The sequence below is a fragment of the Lynx canadensis genome, chromosome A1 (assembly GCF_007474595.2).
Source record: "Lynx canadensis isolate LIC74 chromosome A1, mLynCan4.pri.v2, whole genome shotgun sequence".
Lineage (NCBI taxonomy): Eukaryota > Metazoa > Chordata > Mammalia > Carnivora > Felidae > Lynx > Lynx canadensis.
Window position 1 is genome coordinate 109,161,600 of NC_044303.2, and position 23,263 is coordinate 109,184,862.

The 23,263-nt window shown below is 47.4% G+C and overlaps 1 protein-coding gene across 13 annotated transcripts in view; it reads right to left on the bottom strand.

The window, feature by feature from the left end:
• The window catches only part of P4HA2 (prolyl 4-hydroxylase subunit alpha 2), a 38,145-nt gene extending 26,078 nt beyond the window's left edge, over positions 1–12,067 (bottom strand). For 5 of the 13 annotated variants that reach the window (XR_004343500.1, XR_004343498.1, XR_003969363.1 and 2 more), the window contains exons 1-2: positions 8,094–8,152; positions 7,397–7,530 (exon numbers count right to left, since the gene is read on the bottom strand). The gene's annotated coding sequence lies outside the window, so the exon portion shown is untranslated. Of the gene's footprint in view, positions 1–7,396; positions 7,531–7,868; positions 7,951–8,093; positions 8,171–8,846; positions 9,118–12,048 lie in introns of those variants that run through there. The other 8 variants (XR_004343501.1, XR_004343499.1, XM_030317720.1 and 5 more) reach the window with 8 other exon arrangements.
• Positions 12,068–23,263: the final 11,196 nt, after the last annotated feature.

Sequence of the window (23,263 nt, forward strand, 5' to 3'; positions counted from 1 at the left end):
AAGTATACAACGAAAGCTTTGGACATGGTCTTCCAGCTCAGCCACGCAGCCCAGAGCATGCTGAATGACCAGCTCCCATCTGAGTCCCCACTCTGCCAGCCCCTTCTCTTCCTGCTCTACTTCAGCCAAACCCCCCAGAAATGTACTAAGAGAAAACAAGGAAAATGAAGAAAATACAAATGCTTCCCCCCAAAAACGTAAGCCTTACCTGACTGAATTCCAAGTCTGAGCTAATGCCAGTTCATCAGGGTTTTGCCTGCTATGGTCGATCAGACACACACAGCCAAGACTATCATTCCTTACCTCAGAAGAAACTCCAATCTACTATAGTTCCAGGTTAGGCTCAAAGAGGCCCAACCACAATCCCTACCCCTAAAACAGTTCCTCTATTAAGAGGAGTGAATAAGCAAATGGCCGCATTTGTTCATGTCCCTGCTAAATGTCTGCAGAGCTATGAGCATGCCCATCAGTGCCCTCGATATTGGGGACCAGGAGATACACAGACCAAGATCTTTTAGGCCAGAACCTGCTGCAGGGTATTGGGCTAAAGGACCAATTTATGGAGTTAGGGCAGCAGAGGAGAGCAAGTCACTGAGAGAAGGTGAGCAGGCCGTCAGACCTCAGGTGGAGCCCAGGCCCTCCGTGTTCCAGCCACACATCTCCTCTCAGGCCTCACCATGCTGCATCACCACCCCAGGATTTCTGAAAGCCTCTCTTCTTGTTCACATGAGCCCCCTGTACAGGGAGTAGTGTCTGTTCCTTATACCTCAAGAGGCTTAACTAGCTCAGGAAAGCACCTTCTGTATGTGAAAAGAAGGAACAGTAAAATTCAGGGCCAAGAGGCTGTTAATCTGTGGACAGTGAGAGACCAGCCAACTGCCTTGTCAGGATGGGGTGGTGGGAGACCAGGGCCCAGGCAAGACACCAGACCAGACACGGCCAGAAGTGGGGGAGCCCAGCGCTTTCCCCCTGTTGTGTCACCAGCTGCAGTGGCATATCTCTTCAGAGATCGGGTAACAAGTTCAAGGGAGGGAGATGCCTCTCCTTTCCTTTCAAATCACCCTGGTGATCCAGTCCATGGTTCATGCTTACAGCACTCAGCAAAAAGCAACCAGGTTCCTTCATTACATGAATTCCAGCTGTCATTTCTCTGGAATGCACTATCTGGCTTAGACTGAGCCCATCCACAAATACCAGCCTGGAGGCAGAGCCCCACAGAATCTCAAATGGGGTTCTGGGAAATGGCTTGCTAAGCGCTTGCAAAGTCCTGCTGTGATGGAGGAGAGCAAGATGACTCCACTGGCCAGAGAGCCAGTTACTCCCAAGCAGCCCCTAGACTGCCAAAACCAACATTACCACCTCAGGCAGGGGTACCCTAGAGCCCCAACACTTCTCTTGATCCTGGCCCTGAACCCTAAACACTTTGTACTAAAAAAGATACTAACTAGGGTCAGGTTGGGAAGAAGCAGCATCCAAGAAGGACTGTCCCAGAGTGTGGGAAAGGCCAACCACCTACTTGCCTGCCCTTCAATCTGATCTCATACCCACACCCAAAGCTTGATAGGATACAGTAGGTGGGAATGTGTGTGCATGCCCAGTGCCCCCATAAAGTGTCCAGTGCTCCCAAAAGCCTTTCCAGGAACACTCAGAAATCCATGCTGAATAGTCCTGGAAATGGGCAATGTCAAACCTCCTTTTAGAAAAAAACAAAAAACTGGGGCGCCTGGGTGGCGCAGTCGGTTAAGCGTCCGACTTCAGCCAGGTCACGATCTCGCGGTCCGTGAGTTCGAGCCCCGCGTCGGGCTCTGGGCTGATGGCTCAGAGCCTGGAGCCTGTTTCCAATTCTGTGTCTCCCTCTCTCTCTGCCCCTCCCCCGTTCATGCTCTGTCTCTCTCTGTCCCAAAAATAAATAAGAAACGTTGAAAAAAAAAAAAAAATAAAAAAAATAAAAATAAAAAAAAAAAATAAAAAAAAAAAAAAAGAAAAAAACAAAAAACAAAGTGGCACCCGAGCCTGAGGAGAAAACCAACATGCAATTTTATGTGTGTTGCACCCTGAGTTTAGAACACGTCTGGCCCAAATCAGGCACCCAACAAATAATTCTTTGCCACAGACTTAAGTCAGAAACAATATCACAAGATTTTACATTTTTTCCCACACAGTGGATTGTTATGGATTGTTTAAGAATGGACACTGTATGCATATGAAGTCCCAAGTTTGGACCCCCACAGGTAGATCCTCCAAAGCCTACCAACACCCCAGTGACAGTGATTCACTCACCAGGTGACCAGCACTGTTTCTAAGCACAGGGCAATTCCAAGACATACAACAGAGGCCCCAACAAGCCTGCTCTTTGGAAAGGACATTTACAATCCGGCCAAATGGCCATGAAAAGAGGTTTCCAGCTGCAAACCAGCAGAGTCCTTAGCTTCTCCCCTTACCTCATCAGGCATGAACCTCTGCCAAGCTCGCAGCTGCAACCCAAATGCAACAGCTTGAATTTTAACAATGTATTTAACAGCCTAGAGACAGAACATGGGTTTGCTGAGTACAAGCAAGTCTTGCCAGGCACTAATCAAGAAGCTGCCTGCCTTCTGTGAAGGAGCAAAACGCGCCCCCCAGTGGTCCTGCCTCCCAGTGGTGTGGCCAACTCTGGGATGGCGGAGTCAAGAGGACCTGTGAGCTGTGCAGAAGCTCGGGGAGGCCCGGGTACTTAAGCATACAGATGTCCAATAGGACCAGAAGCTGACTTCCCCAGAAGGTTGAGAAGCACCCTTCTCTCCTCACCCAATGTGAGGCCTCAGTCATCACCGTGGTCTGAGCCACCTCCAATTCCCTCCCGCAGCCATCCTGGTTCCTACCTACACTCACTGTCATCACATCTGGTGCACCGCCACCCCACCCCCCAACTCCCACCAACCTCTGCTCTACAAAGTAGCCAGCATAGCTTACTGCAGCTCCTCTTGTGGTCTTTCTCTCCACTGCTCTTAGGATAAAGTCCAAACTCCTTGATCCCCAGGGTCTTTTTGACTCTGTACAACATGGCCCTACAGCCCACTCCAGTCCCATCTCATGACTCTAGGTTTCCCAGCCTCAGATGCTACTTTTCATGGAAAATATTCTTCGCTGAGGATTTTCTTCATTGAAACCCAGATGTTCATCTATATCCATACTTGTACTTCACTATCAGGTATATGAACATGTTGATTTATACTTCCCACCTGGGTACCATCAAAACTACAAAGCCTCCTGCTTCAATAGCCAAGCAATGAAGTAGTAGAGAAGGCTGTAAAAATCAACATGCAAAGACCAAATTGGATCTTCAGTCAGGGTCTTGGCAGAGACTTGGCAGTCTAAGTGAGACTAACTCATAAGCAACTACACACAAGGACAAGACCCACACGGCACTACATAGGATGCTTCTGATGTACCACCTCACACTCTCTTGGCCTCACCAGTCTCCTGGACCCTGGGTCTCTTGCTGGGCCTCAGACCCAGTGAAGGCGACTGTGCAGGCCCCAAATCTCTGGCTCCTCCTCCTACTTCCACACACCACAGAAGTGCCACACTGGCTCCCCAGTGGCTGCTGGAGGGCCCTGGTAGTGCAACCAAGGAGCCGCAGGGAGAGAACTCTTATGAGGCAACTCTGACCAATGAAGACAGAACACAGAAGGAGGTCAGCAGATGAATTCCCTCTTCAGGCTTTGGATGACAAACTATTCTGCAGCATGGAGTTTCTGTAGAGATCACCCAGGGATATTCGGCACAGCTGAACAATGACTGTGTCTCTGTGCAAATTGGCCAGCTTGCTTCCATCCTTCCCTCCCTCTGGTTAATCTTCCCTTACCCTTGCTGCCCTGCACCTTCCAGTAAGGCATTAAGCACTTAAGCTCTGCCTCAGGCACTGCTTTTTTGGGAACTAAGCCAACCACCATTTACATTTCCAAAAATCTTCCATTTCTACAATCTCATCCTCACCAAAGTCTTGCAAACTAGATAATCATCTTGATTTCAGATATAGAAGCTTGGCAAGTGGGGCTGAGAGGTTTCCTGTATACCTGACATGCTACCACCAGTCAATGGCAGAGCTGACGTAAACCCAAAACACACTTTCTGCTAGATACTGCTACCATTCAATCCCACTCAGTAACATCTGCTGTCTTACAGCCTAAGGGTCTCCCAAAAGGAGGAGCCACACTTTGACCAAGCAGAGCAGGCTTGCCCAGGTCAAGGACTGTATCACAGTCCACAAAGCAGCTTCATGATATACCTGGCTTGATCCCACCAAAAGGTGGACAGCAGCATGGGCCCAGAAGATAGGAACAAGGAGCCTCAAGTTCAAGCGAGCAGTCACTCCTGCTTCAGACATCACAGCACTCACAAATGACCAACCAGCCCAGTTCAGGGCAAAGCAGTACTATCTAATCAGGCATACCCACAGTGGGGTCAAACCACTCCAAGTTAAATCTCACCTCCCCCATCACTTCCTGGCTTTGTGACTTTATACAAGTTACAGAACTCCCTGAGCCTGTTTCCCACCTATGTGATGGTGATAACATTAGGACCCACATCTTATAGGGTTGTTGTGAGGACTGAATGAGATGACAAGTATTGACAGGCAGCCTACCACCAAGCAGTTTTCACCAGACATTGGCACCAAGGTTACTAGAGGGACATCAGTAGACCTGGATTGGCCAGCTGTCTGGCTAATCCCTGGAAAATGAGAAGGTCCAGGAGTGCCTGGAAGGCTCATTTTCTTAAGCTCCTGACTTCAGCTCAGGTCATGATCTGATGGTTCATGAGTTTGAGCCCCACACCAGGCTCTGTGCTGACAGCTCACAGCCTGGAGCCTCCTTCGGATTCTGTGTCTCCCTCTCTCTCTGCTCCCCCGTGACTCACACTCTGTCTCTCTCTGTGTCTCAAAAATAAATAAATGTTGAAAAAAAAAAAGTAAAAAAGAAAGAAAGAAAGAAAGAAAGAAAGAAAGAAAGAGAAAGAAAGAAAGAAAGAAAGAAAGAGAAAGAAAGAAAGAGAAAGAAAGAAAGAAAGAAAGAAAGAAAGAAAGAAAGAAAGAAAGAAAGAAAAGGAGAAGGTTCAGGTTCAGCCTAAGGGACAGTGAAGATGAAAACAAGGCAGAAATTGGGCAATCTCCATATCCCACAAGGGCCAAAAGAAACGAAACATTAATTTAGGTGAGAGCAGAGTCAGACATAATGGAGCACACTATCAGGGAATAACCCTGAAACAGGCCAATCAGTGGCTCTACAGGTCACCTAGGAAACAAAGCTCTCTGGCAAAAGGCAGGGGACTGGACTAATACTCTAGGATCTCCTGTATTTCTATACCTCTGACCTAATGGATCTGAGTTCCTACAAGTACCAGGCCTCAGGATCTCGCCACACCCTGGCCCTCAGGAGTACCTGGTACACAGTAGGCTGTACTCTAGAATGCACTTCCTAAAAGGTCTACAGCAGATATTGGTCTGTGAACAGGCTCAGACAGATCCAATCTGAGCCAGAGAACTCACTACCCAAACACTTAATCTTCTGCCCTGCAATAATACCACTTGTGTAAAAACCCTTTTCTAGGGCTCCAAAAAGTCTAGTCCAGGCTTTTCATTCTCCTCCACCCCTTCTGAGAATAAAAAGTATACCCTTCATTCCACATCCCCAGCGCAAACCCCAGAGACCACAGGAGCCACTAGCCCTCTCCCTCTAAAACACGCTGATGTCCCACTCTGGGGCACTTCAAGCAATGTTTTCCAAGTCCAACTCTCGCTCTAGCACTCTGTCTGGGCTTGCACGTGCCTGCAGCACAGCATTTCCTGCCAATGACCATCTGCATAAAATTAAACTCTTGACAGATCCCAGGAGCCAGGGACACACCCATCAGCCCAATGTACACTATCAGCCAACGTGGCCACAAATCGGCCAAGGTCTTGCGTCCAGCCTCAGAACTTCCCATGGATGTGGGAGAGCAGAGTAAAAAGTAAGGCTCTGTTAGGAAATGAGTAGACCCCAGAATCCCTCACCCTAGTCATTCCTCAGGGCTGCACCCACACAGTCTCTCCTACTGATGAGTACTCACACTCTGAGCTCCTCCTCTGCCACAGGACCAGCTGCCAGCATGAAGCAGTAATCTCAGGGAGATTATGAGCTATCCACAGGCAAGGATAGTATCACCACCACTTCCCTCTCCTTCTCTCTCTCCTAATTCCAGCCCTAGGCACACTCAAAGCAGAAGCCAAGCACAGTAGAGGAACTCAGGAAATGAACAGAGATCAGCTGTGTACAGGCTAAACCAATGACAAAGTAAACACGCTCCTGGGCACCCCATTTCAGAGCCTCCTACTGGGTAAAAAGGCCTATCACAAGTCATAGGCAATGCCTAACCATCATCATGTCTGCATGCTGGGCTCTCAGAGAACTAGGGTGGCCCACTATGACAGCATCTCTGGGATGAGGCCCCAGGCCAACTCACTCCATCCTTGCTACGTGGCCTCCTTGGCTGGGCCGCACAGAAGACATACTCGGCCATCTGAGAATAAGAAGGCCTAGAAGAAAAGGATTCAAAGCCCAAACATCTTGCAAGTGTGTTCAAGTGAACAGAAGAGGCCTGGGCTCTAAGGCCCAGAAGCACAGTGAGAGACTACACCTAGACACTTCAGTGGCAGCTTAAACACAAGCCAAAGGACATCTTGGTGCATTAATAGAGAGCTAAATCATGAAACCTGTTGTTCCAGATGTGATCTAGGGTGAGAAGCAGCAGTAGCTTGCAAAAACATTCTATACATTGTTAGGTGGACAGCAGATCTTGGCATCATCAGGGACATGTGAGAATGTCCTCAGCTACAAATGATATCCCCCAACCCTTGCTCTCAGAGCCAGGAACTCCTGAGAAAGGGCTGAGGCTATCAGGCCTCAGACGGTATACATTAAGAAGCACATGCCTTAGGCTTCACTCTACAGCACAAGACACCAGTTTTGGTCTTGGTATGAACACTAATGTTGCACACCATCTTAAAGATGTCATATTAGAATACAAGGCCAGGGGCCCTACCTATGCTGTCCTGAAGTTGGAAGTGCCCTGATCCAGGCTCATGCTGAGGCAAATCCAAATGCAGGGCACAGTACCAGGCACTGTCCTCTCACTTCAAACTGTGGCGGTCAGGGCCCATGGGCAGCTATCCCCTTAAATGTCCCTTGCCTCTTCTAGAGTATACAGGTCTGCTCCCACTCACACGGGTTGTTCCTCTGTCCAGGTTACCCTTATTCAGATTTCTTCTGACCACGCCAGCTCATAAGTCACCTCCTCCAGGAAGCCCTCTGGCCTGACGCATCCTGCCCCCTACCAAGGACCCACACAGCCTGATGCTCCCTCCTAACACCACACTTACCACACTGTTTTGGACCTGGACTTTCCCAGTCTTCAATCTGTCTGCTGCACTGAGCTAGCAACTCCTTGCAGTTTCTGACACACCGAAGGGTCCGTTTGAATTAGTTAACTAGTTACCAGAGGTCCACGCAGCTTCTGAGGAAAAATAACGCAGGTTGGAAACAGAGGTCTATGGGGGGGGGGGGGACTGTTCTCAACCAACAGCCTGTTTCATGGGTACCAAGGTGGACCCCGCCGGGCTAAAGCCAGAAACTCCCATCCCTTTGGAGGGAGGAAGGCGGACCTCGCTAACTTTAAGCGGTCCCCCGGGGCTCAGCCGAGGGCACCGCCTCTGCCTCCAACCTCTGGCCGCACTCGGGGCCAGGCCTCCCGTTGCCGTTCCCGGGGAGCCTGCCGAGGCAGGGCGGCCAAGTTCTCCACCCCGCCCGGCTCGGCGCGGACGCCCAGGGACCGGCAGGAAGGGCGCCGCTGACCTCACCACCCTGAGCTCGGGGAAGCGGCGGGACAGGAACCCAGACGGGAGGAGAAACAGGGCGGAGGGCTCCGGGCTGCGGCCCGAACTGCGCTGCGGGAAGCGGGCTGCGCGACCCCCGGCCCCCAACTCCCGGCCCCGCGCCGGCAGCACTCACGGCCCGACGACCCTGGCCCGCGCGCGAGCCCAGCCGCGGACCCGGCGGCCGAGCGGGCGGGGCACTCACCTGGACACGCGCAGCTCCCGGCGTTTCCAGAACCTCCCGCGGCGGCGCCCGGCCCGCTCGGCGCCTCCTCCCGGGGCGGCTCCGCCTCCCGCCGCGGCCCGGCTCCGCCTGCTTGAGCCGCCGCCACGTCCCCACCTCCCGCCCCCAGCCGGCCGGCCGGGGCGCTGGCTCTGCGCCCGGACAGCTTCGGCCGGGGGTCTTCGCCGCCAGCGACCCCCGGGAAGGTCTGGGCTGCCAAGCCCGCCGGAGCCGGGAGCCGAGAGCCAAAGAGCGGCCTTTGGGTCGGGCGGGAGCCGCTATCTGCGCCCTTCATGCCGCCGGCCGCTCGCCGCACGTACGCCGCGCCCGCCTCCCCTCGCCCCGCTCCACCTGCGGGACTCGGCCCTCCCTCCTTCCCAGTCCCTTGGCGGCTGCAGAAGGGCCCGCGACCCGATCCTGGCGCCGAGGAGGTGGGGAGCGCCTCCCAACCCGGGCGGACTTCCCCGGCTGGGCTCCCGCCCTTCTCTTCAGTGGTCCTGCTGGGCGCACGGGCTCCTGCTGCCCGCCCACCCCGCCCCCATCATCACCACCCTCAGGTTGGGGAGGAGGGGGGACACACGGGTCCGGGCCAGGCAGGCTATCGGGGGAGCGGACGGACCAGTGGAGAAGACCTTGAAGAAAATGAGGGACCCGGGGTCCACCCACAGGGCCAAGCTCCCAAAGGGATTCAGCCTATCCCCAGCTCCTGTGTCAAGCATCCTCCTGGTGACTTACCTGTGGGTGATGGGTTGATGACAAGGGGGCCAATGAAAGACTGAGGTGGCTGGGATGGCATATTGGGGCCAATTCTTGGTTTGCCCAAACCCCTTCATACAACAGGGACCCAAAACAGTGGACACCTCATTTACCTAGTCCCGTCTGGGAAGGAATGAGGGCTGGGATGCGGCAAATCTCAGCCTGAGTCCGAGGAGGCCCTGGCGGACAAGCAGGTTCCCACGCCTGCTCTGTGAACCTTCCTGGTCATGAATGAGGGGAAACACGGTCTGAGAATCTCATCAGGGAGCTAGCCCAGAGTGGGAGGTACCCAGCCTCCCCGCCCAGGCTGTGTGGGGATATTCCCTATGGCACTCTGTCCAGGCTGGCAGCCCAGACCTGGGGAAGGCACGAGCACACACATAGAACTACACATAAAATACGGAACAAGCCACTGTTCCGGCCTGCGTCAGCAGCCAGCCAGAGCCTAGCTAAAACCAAACAGAAACCTTCCTTCATCTGCTACATCCTGTTATGCCACAGGAGCCCCCCTCTATCCAGATTCGCCCATCCTCTCCCTGCTCTCAGGAGCTTCCCCTGTAGATCATGCCTTCTCTCTCCTGAGTGTTCAGCCCCTCCATCTCAACTGAATCCTTCCCTTGACCTATAAGTAGGTGTAACCCTTTACTGTGGAAACAAAACCCTCATTCAACTCCACTAGCTACTGCAGTGTCTTCTCAACTCCAGCAAAATACCTGAAAACAGTGGTGTTTCAATCCTTGTCCTCACTTCTCCCCCCCCCCACCCCTCCCCCAGGCTCTTACAGCAGGCCTTCTGGTATCCTTACAACACCAAACCAGGTCCCAATAAACTCTATAACTTCCAAGTCTCAGAATTCAATAGTCTATCTTCAGTTCTCATCTGCCAAAGCCCCCAGCCACATTTGACTCCCCTGCAGTGTCTGACCACTGCCTCCTTGGAACACTTGTTTCCCTTGGTTTCCACTACCCTCTCTGGCCACCACCGCCCCATCTTCTAACCTCCCAGTACATCTTCCTCTCCCCCTCTCCTCATTAGTCCATAAAGTTTGGGGGGGTCCTCAAAGCTCAGGTCTAGGTACCCTACTTTCCTCCTCTCTAATTTCTTCCTTTACACAGGTGACTCACTTCTCTACACTTGCTCTGAATCCCAAGCTCCAGACTCCTATAACTACCTGCTGAGTCTATGTCTCCAAAGGAGTGTCCACAGGCACTTCATTCACAACATGCCCAATACCGAATCCCAGCTCTCTCCCTTCTCCTTTTCACACCACCCACATTCTAATTCCCTGCTTCACTGAAAGAGCCACCCTCCATTGGGTACCTAACCAGAAGCCTGGGAATCACATCTCCCTCTGCCTTGCCCCCAGATGTTATCTTTCCAGGTCTCATGTCCATTCACTTTGGCCACCTAAATCTCTCTTCAATCCATCCACACTGCAGCTACAGCAATCACCTCAAAATTCAGGTCTGAACCCATCAGTCTCAGCTTAGTAAATGACATTGTTCTTAAGAAAAATCCCAAAGGTGGTCTGTAAGGCCCCACATGGTTTTGCCCCTGCTCACTTCTCTAGTAACACTGACCTTCCTCCCATCCCTCTAACTGACCATTCTCTCCTCACCACACTACCAGGCCTTTGCACATGCTTTTCTTTTTGTCTAGAAAAATTTCCCTCCTCTCCAATTCAATCTTTCACATCCCCTTAGAGGGATTTGCCTCACATCCCTGACCAGGTCAAAACCTCCTTTAACAGCCTCTCATGCTCTGAGCACTTTGTAACACTTGCCACAGTTGATATAATTGAATGATTGTTTGATTAATGTCTGTCTCCCCACTGGCCCAGGGCCTCCAGGAGAACACAAACTGTATATTTTTGCCCATTACCACATTCTCAGCTCCATTCAAAGAACTGGGCTCAATAAATATTTGCTGACTATACGAAGGGATGGGTGTCTTCTTAATGCCTTGCTCCATCACACACCAGTAGTGAAAGCTCTGGCCAAATCCTCCACAGGGCGTTAGAGTCCTGGACCCCACTCATTCTTCATTCCTTATAAAGATACTTGGTACTGAATTTAGGGCCCACCTAGGTAATCAAGATGATCTCACCTCATGATTCTTAATTACATCTGTCAAGTTTTTCTAAATAAGTTCATACTCACAGGGTCCAGGTATTAGGACATGGTCATATCTTTTTAGGGGCCACCGTTCAACCCACTGCATCTGACATTCTCTCATGCCCTCCAGGGACTACTGGCTGTGGGGTAAATCCATGACTCTCCGTTCTGAATCTCTAGCCCAGGCCCCCTCCAGACTCACATAGCCTTTTATTTGCAGCCACTTAATAGGTGAATTATCTCCCCACACACTACCCATACCCCTGAACTGTTTCCGCTCCAGCATTTTCTATATCTCAGGAAATGAAATGAACACCTTCCAGTCATTTCTATTTTCTCCCCCCCCCACATTCCCCCATTACAGATGTTACCTGGGGGACTAGACTTGTCTGCCCACCACCACCATCCCAAGGGAAGGACCTAGTGTCTCTCCAGAAGGGATGTCAAAAATATTCACTCTGTGGGGCGCCTGGGTGGCTCAGTCACTTAAGCATCCAACCTGAGTTCAAGTCATGATTTCGCAGTTCATGAATTCAAGCCCCACATCAGGCTCTGTGCTAACAGCTCAGAGCCTGGAGCCTACTTCGGATTCTGTGTCTCCCTTTCTCTCTGCCCCTCCCCCACTCATACTCTGTCTCTCTCTCAAAAATAAACATTAAAAATTTTTTTTAAAAACCCATGCTGGGTAGATAGGTAACTGGATGACCGGTGTGTGGATGCACAGCTTCCCTCTAAACAGAGGCCTCCTCAGCCTGCCCCTGACCTCCCCCATTTACCTGTGATCTCTGGGTAAAGTGATGGGGGTAGGCTCCACTGCTTGGTGCTGAGGTCTCACTGATGACTCTTGCAAACCCTGGCAACCACCACAGCAACTATGGTGGCCTGGCCAGGATTTATGAGCACCTGATCCTTCCATAAAATTCCCCAGAGCGGGGGCTCCCAGGGTCAACCAATGCTTCACAAAGGGTACTGCGTATGTTGATACACATCTGTGCATTGCAGCACATTCAGCAGACAGCTATCCACTGGTTTCTGAGACCACCACCCTCCACACTCCAAGTTCTTACCTTCAGGCAACTGAGGAAAGACTGGGTGTGTCCCAATTGACCAGTACTTGACTCAAGGTCAACTACAGGAGGCTGGAGGTGCAGCTTAAGTGGGGCCACCTAGTGGTGGCCCTACGGCTTCAGAAATAGGGCCTCCCAGGTAGTCTGGTGCACATCCAGCTTGGTGTATGACCCTGGAAAAGGGAAAAAGAATCTGGCAGAATCACCGGGACTCTGTGGCCTGCCCTGGACAGGGCCAAGTAGATCCCCAGAAACTACTCCCCAAACCTCTGAGTCCTTTCGGTGAATGCAAAAAATAAGACTGGCCCCATAGAATGTCCCCTCCCAGCTCCCTCTCCCATGGACCCCTGCAGCTCAAAACAGCAGAGCCAGCACAAGCCGGGCTGTCATTACAGGGTGGAGAGAGGCATCCCAGGGCCTTCAGAGCTGTAATTACCCAGCAGGTCTAGGGCAGGCCCTTATGATAGAGACAGCAGGCTTCGACTTCGGCTTCTCTCCTCACTGTACCCTCCTTTCTTCTATCTTTGGCAAGAAGCTTCAGCTAGTGTAAATGCCCGGAGGGCCAGGAGTTAGCTAGGTACGGTGCTTACAAATCCTGATATCTTGATATATAGAGATAAAGCACACTTTTCGAAGTTATTATTATTGTAACACAGAAGCCCCTCATTCCTCACCCCCCAGCCTTGAGTCCAAATGGAGACTGTGTGGACATTAGGGATGAGTGAGGATGAGGTGAAGGGTGGGATACCTATTGGACACCTGAATTAACTACTGACTAAAAGGCTGAAAGTTCAGTAGTTTTGCTATTTTTTTAGGCCTTGTCAAAATGTCAGGAAGTCAGTTGAGCAGAAGGTAGGGAGAAATGAAAGGTGAGGCTGCAGAAGTCCCAGGGGCAGATCACCTGGGTGGAGCATTTTGGGGTTAGGAAAAGCACCCTGGCTGTCTGTTGTGGAGGAGGGAGGAGGAGGAGCAGAGCCTGAAGGTGATAGGGAGGGAGCTGGTGCAGAGTCTAGATGACAGTTGATGGTGACCTGAACTGACAAGTGGCAATACATACAGGGAGAAGTGGGCAGACTTTTTTTTAATATTTATTTATTTATGAGAGAGACAGAGAGACAGAGAGACAGAGAGAGAGATGGCATGAGCAGGGCAGGGGCAGAGAGAGAGGGAGACAGAGGATCCCAAAGCAGTCTCTGCCCTGACAGCAGCGAGCCCGATGCCGGGCTTGAACTGAGGAACTGTGAGATCATGACTCGAACTAAAGTCAGGCGCTCAAACAACTGAGCCACCCAGGCACCCCAAGAAGAGGGTAAATTTAAGAATTATAAAGAGAGGGGCGCCTGGGTGGTTCAGTCACTTAAGCCTCCGACTCTTGATTTAGGCTCAGGTCATGATCCCACAGTTCATGAATTCAAGCCCTGTGTCAGGCTTTGCCCTGACAGCATGGAGCCTGCTTGGGATCCTCTCTCTCTCTTCTCTCTCTCTCTCTGTCCCTCCCTTGCTTGTACACACACACTCTCTCTCTCAAAATAAATAAATAAACATTAACAAAAAACATTATAAAGAGGTAAAATACAAAGGGCTGTGTACATTCGCTCATTTATTTATTCAACAAACATTTATTAAATGTTCTGCTCCCTACTCTGAGCTCCTTTTTGGGGATGAGGACCTGCTTCTCATCCAGAGTGAGGTGAAGGCTTTTCACCCTTGGCTTGCTCTCCTCTGCTTTCAGAACAGGCCCTGCTGAAGGGAATCAGCGGCACCCCCAGACAACACAAGAATAGGGAGCAACTTGGCTGCCCAGTAAGAACACCAGCACACTTTGAGGTTGCAGACTGACATGGAATCTTAATCACAATGTCTGAATTCCTTAATCGCCAGACTCCTTCCACCATAAGGAAACCACCCATTTAATGATGGTTTCAACACTAACACACTAATGCCGCCCTTCCCCTCCCTGTTCCTTTTATCCCCGCCCCCCTTATTTTTCAATGCATGCATTGTTATAGTGATAGATGTTTGTAAGCACCTTATATCCTTTTTGGAGTGAGATGGGTGTCAGTGCATCCACCTGTGAGTCGCCCTATCTCAGTCTAGTTGGGCAAATTCTGTACTGCATAAGTCTGGGGCTCCCTTTGCATCATAGATGTTATAGATTTGCATATTCATTACAACTTTCCAGTAGATAAAAAATAAAGTGAAATGGAAAGGGGTATCCTTTGCTAATATGCACAAAATCACCATATGCTTTTGTACATCTACTTCCATCCATATAATCAATCATAGGAGACAGAGTCACCCATGTGATTGAGGGCTGCTTATACCTGCCTCAGAGACCCCAACCTCTCCTGTGGGCTCTCTCCTGCTCTCCACTAACCTGCCTGTATCAGGTCTGCTTGTGACTCTGACTCTCCCCCAGTCCCTTGAGTAGACACAATCGTCCAGACATGTTAAGGAGCCCTCTCTTTTGCCCCTATGGGACACAGCCCAGGACTCTGACCTACCTACCACAGACAGGCCAGAGCACCCGTTCCTTTAGAGGCCCTGGCTAGGTGACACATCACACATATTCTAATGCACCTGTATCCCACATAAGTGCATTCTACTTTTTTATGTTTTAAGTTTATGTATTTATTTTGAGAGAGAGAGAGAGAGAGAGCATGAGTAGGGGAGGGACAGAAAGAGTAAGAATGATAGGGGGGGGGGGAGAGAATCCCAAGCAGGCTCCACACTGTCAGCACAGAGCCCAACTTGGGGCTTGATCCCAAGAAACATGAGATCATCACCCGAGCTGAAAACAAGAGTTGGTCACTTAACCAACTGAGCCACCCAGGCACCCCCAGCATGAGTACATTTTATACTTACCCAGCAGGGACATGGCTAAGCCACAGTGAACTGGTTTCTATGACACACTACTACATTTGCTAGCACTTAGTATTTATATTTTCTTTTTTGTAGTTTTCCACATTTTTTTCTGTCTCCAACATTTGCATGAACCTATGAGATGCTTGATGATCCTTGTGCCTCTCACATATAAAAGACACAACAGGGGAGCCTGGGTAGTTCAGCCCGTTAAGAATCCAGCTCTTGATTTCAGCTCAGGTCATGATGCCAGGGTTGTGGGATAGAGCCCTGCATTGGGCTCTGTGCTGAGCATGGAGCCTGCTTGGGATTTTCTCTCTCTCTCCCTCTGCCCCTCCACTGCTCCAGAGTGCGCTCTCTCTCTCTCTCTCTCTCTCTCAAATAAAAAATAAACATAAAACAAAAGACACAACCTGGCCACAGCTTTTGGTGGGAAGGTCCTTACCCACTAGACACACAGGCACACACACACACACACACACACACACACACACACAGGAATGTGCATGCATGCACAAGCTGTGGAACTTGGCCTCTCACATAAGGACAACATCCTGTGCTCTGTACTCTGGCTCTGTCCATAACCTTGACTCTGACTCAGAACCTGATGTTGACTTTGAACCAGAATCTGACCTTATCCCTGATACTGAACCAGCCAGGTACGGCTTGGAATCAGGAAGATGTCCACCTCCATCATCTGCAGGTATCACACCCCAAAGGAGAACAGGAATGGCTTGGACAAGGAGTCTCCCTGGTTGAAGAGTAAGTAATCCAGGTGGTGAAGGTGGAAAGCTGGCTTTCCCACAATGGCAGGACCATCAGACACTCTGGAGCTTCAGTAGTCTTAGAGGTAAACAGTGTTCTCTCACCCCAACAGCTAGAGGCCAGGCTGTTCCCCGACCCTCAACAAGATCTGGGATTTTCTCTGTGCTCCATCCTGGGACAGCAGCAGTTATCTGCGTGCCCAGGCAAAGACACACGGAGCCTCAAAACCCTTTGGGGAAATTCTGCTGCTCTGGTCCTGCCCAGAGAGTGCCATCTGCAAAAATGAGGATGGCCAGCAGAGGGTGCCTGGAGCCCACCATGGGACACCCAGTTAGAGAAGCAGTTAGTCTCAGTCTCTACAAAAAGCCCCTCAGGGCCTGATCCAGTGCCCTATCCCTCCAAACAAGGTTTAACTAGGACCCTTGCTTAGAGCTACATATATAAGCATGAGCAACTGGGATAGATACAGCTGTTTTCATAAAGAATGACCAATGCTATGACCCCTAGTGGCGGGAAAGGCAGGAAAGATGTTGGGAGGGTCCCAAACCCTTTGCTTAGCCACGTTGTGACCAGAGCCCTTCAAAGCCAGTTAACTAACAGCTTTACAGGAAGCTCAGGGCATAGGAGCCAGTAGACCTGAAGAAAAACCAAAGGCTAGTAGCATAATGAAGTTAGATAAGGAGACGTGGGAGGTGACTGATGGGACACTGGACATACCTACAATATTCTGGCTTCTGTTGAAATGAGCCCTCCAAGGAGAGGAGCTAGAGAAGTAGGAATGGGCAGTCTGTATCTGGGTTCCTCTGATGCTCTAAGGGGCTTCTGTGATTGGGCAGTTCACATGGAGCACTTTCCCTGTACCAGGTGTAACTAACACTTGACAGACTTGCACAACTTGTGCTTGCCCCTTCAGATCTGTCTCTCTCTCCTCCTCGCCCCTGCTCTGTGCTCCTGGCAGCTGACCTACGTGGATGACATCAAGAGGTTCTCCTGCCCTGTGACTTCTAGTTGGGTCCAACCAATGGAAGTATCAAGGAAAGATCAGCCAGAGGGAGGAAATGGACTTTTGGGAAGTTGCCTGCAGCCTACACTCATGAGCCTGGCCCAGCAACCTGTCTAACCTCAGGATTGTCTTGGAGCTGCCCTAGCCATGCTAAGGAACAGCCACGCCCATCTGCTCCAGAAGGGCTTCCAACACTAGGTCGCTCAGCCTGAGTCCTCAGAAGCCCTACATCCTCACTCACCCATGTTGAGTCAGTCAAACATTTGCTGGCACCCCCTCTGGGCCAGTGCTGGGTGCTCAGGAACACAGACACAGACATGAGTCTGATAAAGGCCCTGCCCCTACAGATCTTATGGGGGAGAACAGGGAGCTGGGACTCAGATAGGGAAACTGACAGTGAGTCCCTGGGCTGAGGGAGTTTGCAAAAGGGGCATGTCACTTGCTGAGTGGTCAGGTGAGGAAGATAGGGTGTGGGTCTCCCCAGGTACTCAGCCAAGGGGAAGGCTGGGTGTTCAGAAGACAGAAGGAGCAAAGACTGGGGTGAAGGAATGGTTAATTCACATGGCAGCCTATGGTGGCCAGGCAGGGTATCATTCCACCCACTGGCAAGTCAGTATCCCCTGCTTAAACTTCACAGATCCCACTAGCAAGGGCGGGGGGCAGGGGGGATGACATAGGAAGCCAGTGCCACTTTAAACTTTTATTTAAAAACTTACTTATTGGGGCACCTGGGTGGCTCAGTTGATTGGGCGTCCACCTCTTGATTTCGGCTCAGGTCATGCTCTTGAAATCGTGGGATTGAGCCCCACGTCAGACTCCACACTGACAGCATGGAGCCTTCTTAGGATTCTCTCTCTCCCTCTTTTCCTCCCCTGCTCTCGTGTACTTACTCTCTCTCAAAATAAATAAATAAACATTAAAAAGTAATAAATAAAAAACATTAAAAAATAAAATAAAAAAGTAAAAACTTATTAAGGGGCATCTGGCTGGCTCAGTTGGTAAAGTATACAACTCTTGATCTCACGGTCATGGGTTCAAGCCCCACACCTGGGTAGAGGTTACTTAAAAAAATTGTTTTTAACTTACTTATTAAGATATAATTAGGATATAGTAAACTGTATTTTATTTTATTTTTTTAAAGCAGTTTTTATTTTTTTTATTTTATTTTTTTCAATGTTTATTTATTTTTGGGACAGAGAGAGACAGAGCATGAACAGGGGAGGGGCAGAGAGAGAGGGAGACACAGAATCGGAAACAGGCTCCAGGCTCCGAGCTATCAGCCCAGAGCCTGACGCGGGGCTCGAACTCACAGACCGCGAGATCGTGACCCGGCTGAAGTCGGACGCTCAACCGACTGCGCCACCCAGGCGCCCCAGTAAACTGTATTTTAATACACAGCTCAGTGTGTTTTACATTCATATAAATTCATGTAACCACCACCTAGATCAATATATAGACTATTTCCCAATACCAGAAGTCTCCCTTATGCCCTGTCAATCAATAAAGCTTGCCAGAGCTGACCACTATTCTTTCTTCTATCAACTTTGACCATTTTTTTTTGTCAGATTTTGAACTTTATGCAATTGGAACTTTACAGTATATACTTTTGTGTCTGTTTCTTATACTCAGCTCTATGGCTGTGATAGCCATGCATCTTGCCATTTGTGACAGTATATCATCCTGTGTCACTGCTATGTAGTATTTTATAGTTTGAATATACCATAATTTATCCATCCTATGGTTGGTAGACATTTGGGCTGTTTCCAGTTTTTAATTATTTTACATAAAACTGCTTTTCATATGTTCACACATGTCTTGTAGCAGAAATAAACACTCATTTATGTTGAGTATAATCAAATTCCAGGAATGGAATTGCTAGGTCATAGGATATGCATATATTTAGCTAGTGTAGCTACTTCCAGTCATTTTTTCTAGATGGTTGCACAAAATTACACTCCCAGCTGCAATGTATGAAAACTCCAGTTACTTCATATCTTTGCCAATATTTGGTATTGTTAGCCTTTTCTTTTATTTTTATCCTTTGTTTTTTCCTTCTCTCCTCTTCTCTTCTCTTCTCTTCTCTTCTCTTCTCTTCTCTTCTCTTCTCTTCTCTTCTTCTCTCCTAGTGCATAACTCTTATTCCTAGGACACATCCCTCTCTCCTAGGGTGTGATTCTTCTGGGAGGGACTCAGCTGAAAACCTGGGTGTTTACCAAAGACTCTTCACCTTGGCAGAACATGAATTCCAATTTGTGTCCCTAACATGTTGAAGCTGCTAAAACTATTGCTCAGTTCTTTACCCTCAAGCTGCTGTTTAGAAATAGGCCAATAAATTCAAAAGAATTTGTTCACTAGGCTCCTTCTCTGATATATCCTCCTTTCCACAGTCCTCTGCCCCTAAGTCCTAGTCTCTTTGGCATTCCTGAACTCCAACCTCCCTATCCCCAGTCTGGTAAGACTCATGCTTTCTGCTTGGTCTTCTCTCCCACCCATGCAACCATGTATGAAACGCCCCCAGAGAAAATGCCAGGGTAAATGTGGAACTCACTGCACATTATTCCCTTTATTCAAGGACCATAATCCTTCAATTCTTACCTATACTGGTTGTTCTCCAATGCCCTCAAATATTAGTTTTATCTATCTTGTCCAATTTTCATAGTTGTTTTTGGCAGGAGGATTAATACAGCTTACCATTATGACCAGAAATAGAAACTTTATTCAGTATAATTCTGATGACAGATTAGAAAAAACTGGAAATAGGTAAGCCCCTAGTGGCCCAGCTGCTTTCACTAAATCTTAGATACTTACACATGTGGCATCTGATCCACATCCTGAATTAGAGCTCCCTATTTTCCTTTCCTTTCCCTTCTTCTTTTAAACTTTTATTGGATTCCAATCATGACTGAGTAATTGGTAATAAACTTACTTCCCTAATGTAAACAACTATAAAACTAGATAAGACATTTATAGCAACTGATTACAGGCATTAGACATCAAATAGCCTTCATCCTTGAGAAGGAAAACACAAGGTGAATTCCACATTCACTAAAGTTCTTTGCCTGAGGCACTTTCCAAACTATAGTAGAGAGAAGTGGACCCCAAATGGTTCAGTGGTCTCACTGAGTAGAGGAAACAGATATCAAAGATACGAGATGATGAATTGGCTGAATTTGTGGGGCAGGGCACCAAAGAGAAGGTAACCACATGGAGAAGGAGCACTAGAAATACTCATAGAAGTTGTCTTGAGATTTTGTCTAAGTTGCACATGTGCAGGGAAAGGATTCATAAGGACTGGTGGCTTAAAAACTCTGGGTTTGAGAGAACCAAAGCATAAGAGACTCTTAAAAACCGAGAACAAACTGAGGGTTGATGGGGGATGGGAGGGAGGGGAGGGTGGGTGATGGTTATGGAGGAGGGCACCTTTTGGGATGAGCACTGGGTGTTGTATGGAAATCAATTTGACAATAAATTTCATATATTGAAAAAAATAAATACATAAATAAATAAACATTTAAAAAAATTAAAAGAAAAACTCTGGGTCTGTGTGGTGCCTGGCTGACTCAATCGGTGGGCCAAGTGACTCTTGATGTTGGGGTCGTGAGTTTGAGCTCCATGTTGGGTATGGAGACTACTTAAAAAAAAACAAAAAACAAAAAACAAAAAAACAAAACAAAACAAAACAACAACAACAACAAAAACTATAGGTCTATGAAGTAATGGGGATTCCAGAAGCCACACAGTGATAAGACATGTTCTGGCCAGCCAGAGTGGAAAGACTTTGCTGAATACCCTGAACATTTAATTAAAATCATAGAAAGTCCATGTCTCAGGAATAGAACTATTCTAGCCATTTTGTATGCCCTACTTTACACTCACCTTAACAAAGCCTAAAATCAAGCCTCAACAGGATCATATCAAGCCTTAAGTAAATTTACTGCCTAACAAAACAAACTCAATGTTCTGTAAAGGAGACAGCATAATCCGGACTCTCAACAATTCCCAGAATACAATCAAATATTGCCAGGCACGTGAAGAAGCAGGAAAATGTAATTCATAACCAGAGAAAAAATAATGAATAGAAACAGATCCAGAGATAATAGAGATACTGGAATTAGTGGATGAGGACTTTAAAACAGCTATTGTAATATATCCAAGAATGTTAAATACCAAGATGGATATAATAAATATACAGATGAATCATCTCAGCAGAAAAATGAAAATTAAAATTTTACTAGATAGGCTTAAGAGTAGACAGGACCCTGAAAAAAAATATTTCAGTGAACTTGAAGTCAAGTCAATAGAAACTATCTAAATGGAAACACAGGGAAACATATACAATAGAAAGAAAAAGAGCTAAAAACAGAAAACAAACAAAAAAAAAAACAAACAAGAGAACCTCAGTGAAATGACATTGAGACAATATCAAGCCATCTAATATACATAAAAGTGGAGTCCCAGAAGAGGAGAGATTGAAGCAAAATTAAAAAGAAAAAAAAGGAACTGAAATTCTAAATTTGGTTGTAAAAATTTTTAACTCACCATTGCAAGAAGTTTAGGATTATAAAACCCCAAATGGGATAAAGACAAAGGAAACCACACCTAGGTGTACTATAGCCAAAGATCTTAAAACCTAAGACAACATCTTTAAAACAATGAAAAAACACATTACATTAAGAGAAACAATGATAAGGTTTACTATTTTCCTTTCATCAGAAATAAAGAATGCCAAAAAATGTGGAAACAAAGAACGATATATTAAATATTAAACATGCTAGGAAGAAAAAAAAAACCAACCTAGAATTCCATATCCAGAGAAAAAATCTTTAAAAAGGGAAGGAGAGGAGCATCTGGGTAGCTAGGTTGGTTGAGCCCCCGTCTCTTGATTTTGGCTCAGATCATGATTCCAGGGTCATGCAACTGAGCCTCACATCTCCTGGGGCTCCGTGCTGAGCATGGAGCCTGTTTAAGATTCTCTCTCTCCCTCTGCCCCCCTCTTCCCCTCGTGCACGCATGCATGCATGTGTGTGCGTGCTCTCTCTTCCTCTGATTAAATAAATAAATAAGGAAGGAGAAATAAAGATATTTTTAGATTAATTTAAAAAAAAGCTGAGAGAATTCATCATCTGTGGACCTGCACTACCAGAAATTATTGAGGCTGAAAAGAAGTGATACGTGACAGAAATTTGGCTCTAAAAAAAAGGAACAAAGACTATCAGTAAATATAGTAAGTAAATATAAAATGGGTTTTTTCTTAAATTATTTAAGAAAACTTAGCAAAAATAGTAACTATGTATTACAGAGTTGATAACATTTGTAGAAGTTAATGTACCAGGACACTTACATTAAAGAAGAGAGGAAAAAAAGGAAGTATGTTATTGCAAGGTTCTTACATTATATAAGAAGCAATGTTTATCCTTCATTCCTTGCCTTTATTTTCCATTTTATTATCCTCATTCCTCTACTTACAAATACAAGTTTATTTATATAAAATTACTATTAAAAAATAAAACTTAATCAAAATTCAAAATTAAAATACTTAACAGAAAATGTAAATTTCCCAAAGTGCTATTGTCAGCAACTAACAACTATCAAGAGTTTACAGTATGTTTCTGATACTTTTTATCCATATGTAATAGGAAAATATATTTAAAATGTATACCTTGATGCAAAAGATGTTTATTATAAAAATATTTATCTATATTTTCTACCAGCCCTTGTGTTTAAGTATACAAAAAAATAGTTTATAAAAATACATTGGAAATATTGTAAATCAATTTGTAAGTCATTTTATAGTGTGGAGAAGTATATAGTATGTAGGATTATCACCATTTAAAAAAACTTTTTTTAATGTTTATTTTTTAGAAACTGACTGAGTGCACGTGGGGGAGGGGCAGAGAGGGAGACACAATCTGAAGCAGGCTCCAGGCTCTGAGCTCTCAGCCTGACATGGGGCTCAAACCCATAAACCGTGAGATCACGACCTGAGCCAAATTCAGACACTTAAGTGACTGAGCCACCCAGGCACCCCGGATTATAACCATTTTTTGTGTGTGTAGATAATAAATGGCCCCAACCTGATTTACTGAATAAACTACTCCTTATCCTCTGAATTAAGATGTTTCCTTTATCACTTACATTGAGCTCCCCTTTTGTTCTCCTGATGTATTTTTTCCTGTGGTTCCACCACATTCTAAACTACTTTAGCTTTATCACTCACTTAGATGCCTATAAGGGCAAATCTTAGTTTATTAGTCTTTTAATCCAATTTTTGGTTTTTCATCCTCTTTTTGTGTTCCCAAACTCAGTTCCAATGTGGAAGGATTCCCCTCCAACACAATACCAAGCAATGCTCAGACACCAGCAGGATGTCCAAGAATTCAACTCAATTCTGACATTAACTACCCAGAGATAGCATGAGATTCCACAGATCAAGGGCTCAGTCCTATCCGACTGCCCTCCTCCCAGATACACAGGGCAAGGTATGGGGAAAGGGTGCAGAGCTTCCAGGCCCTCTCCAGGAACGCCACTCTCGCCCATCTCCATGTGTTCACCACACAGAAGCTCTCAGAACCTAGTGCTTTTGGC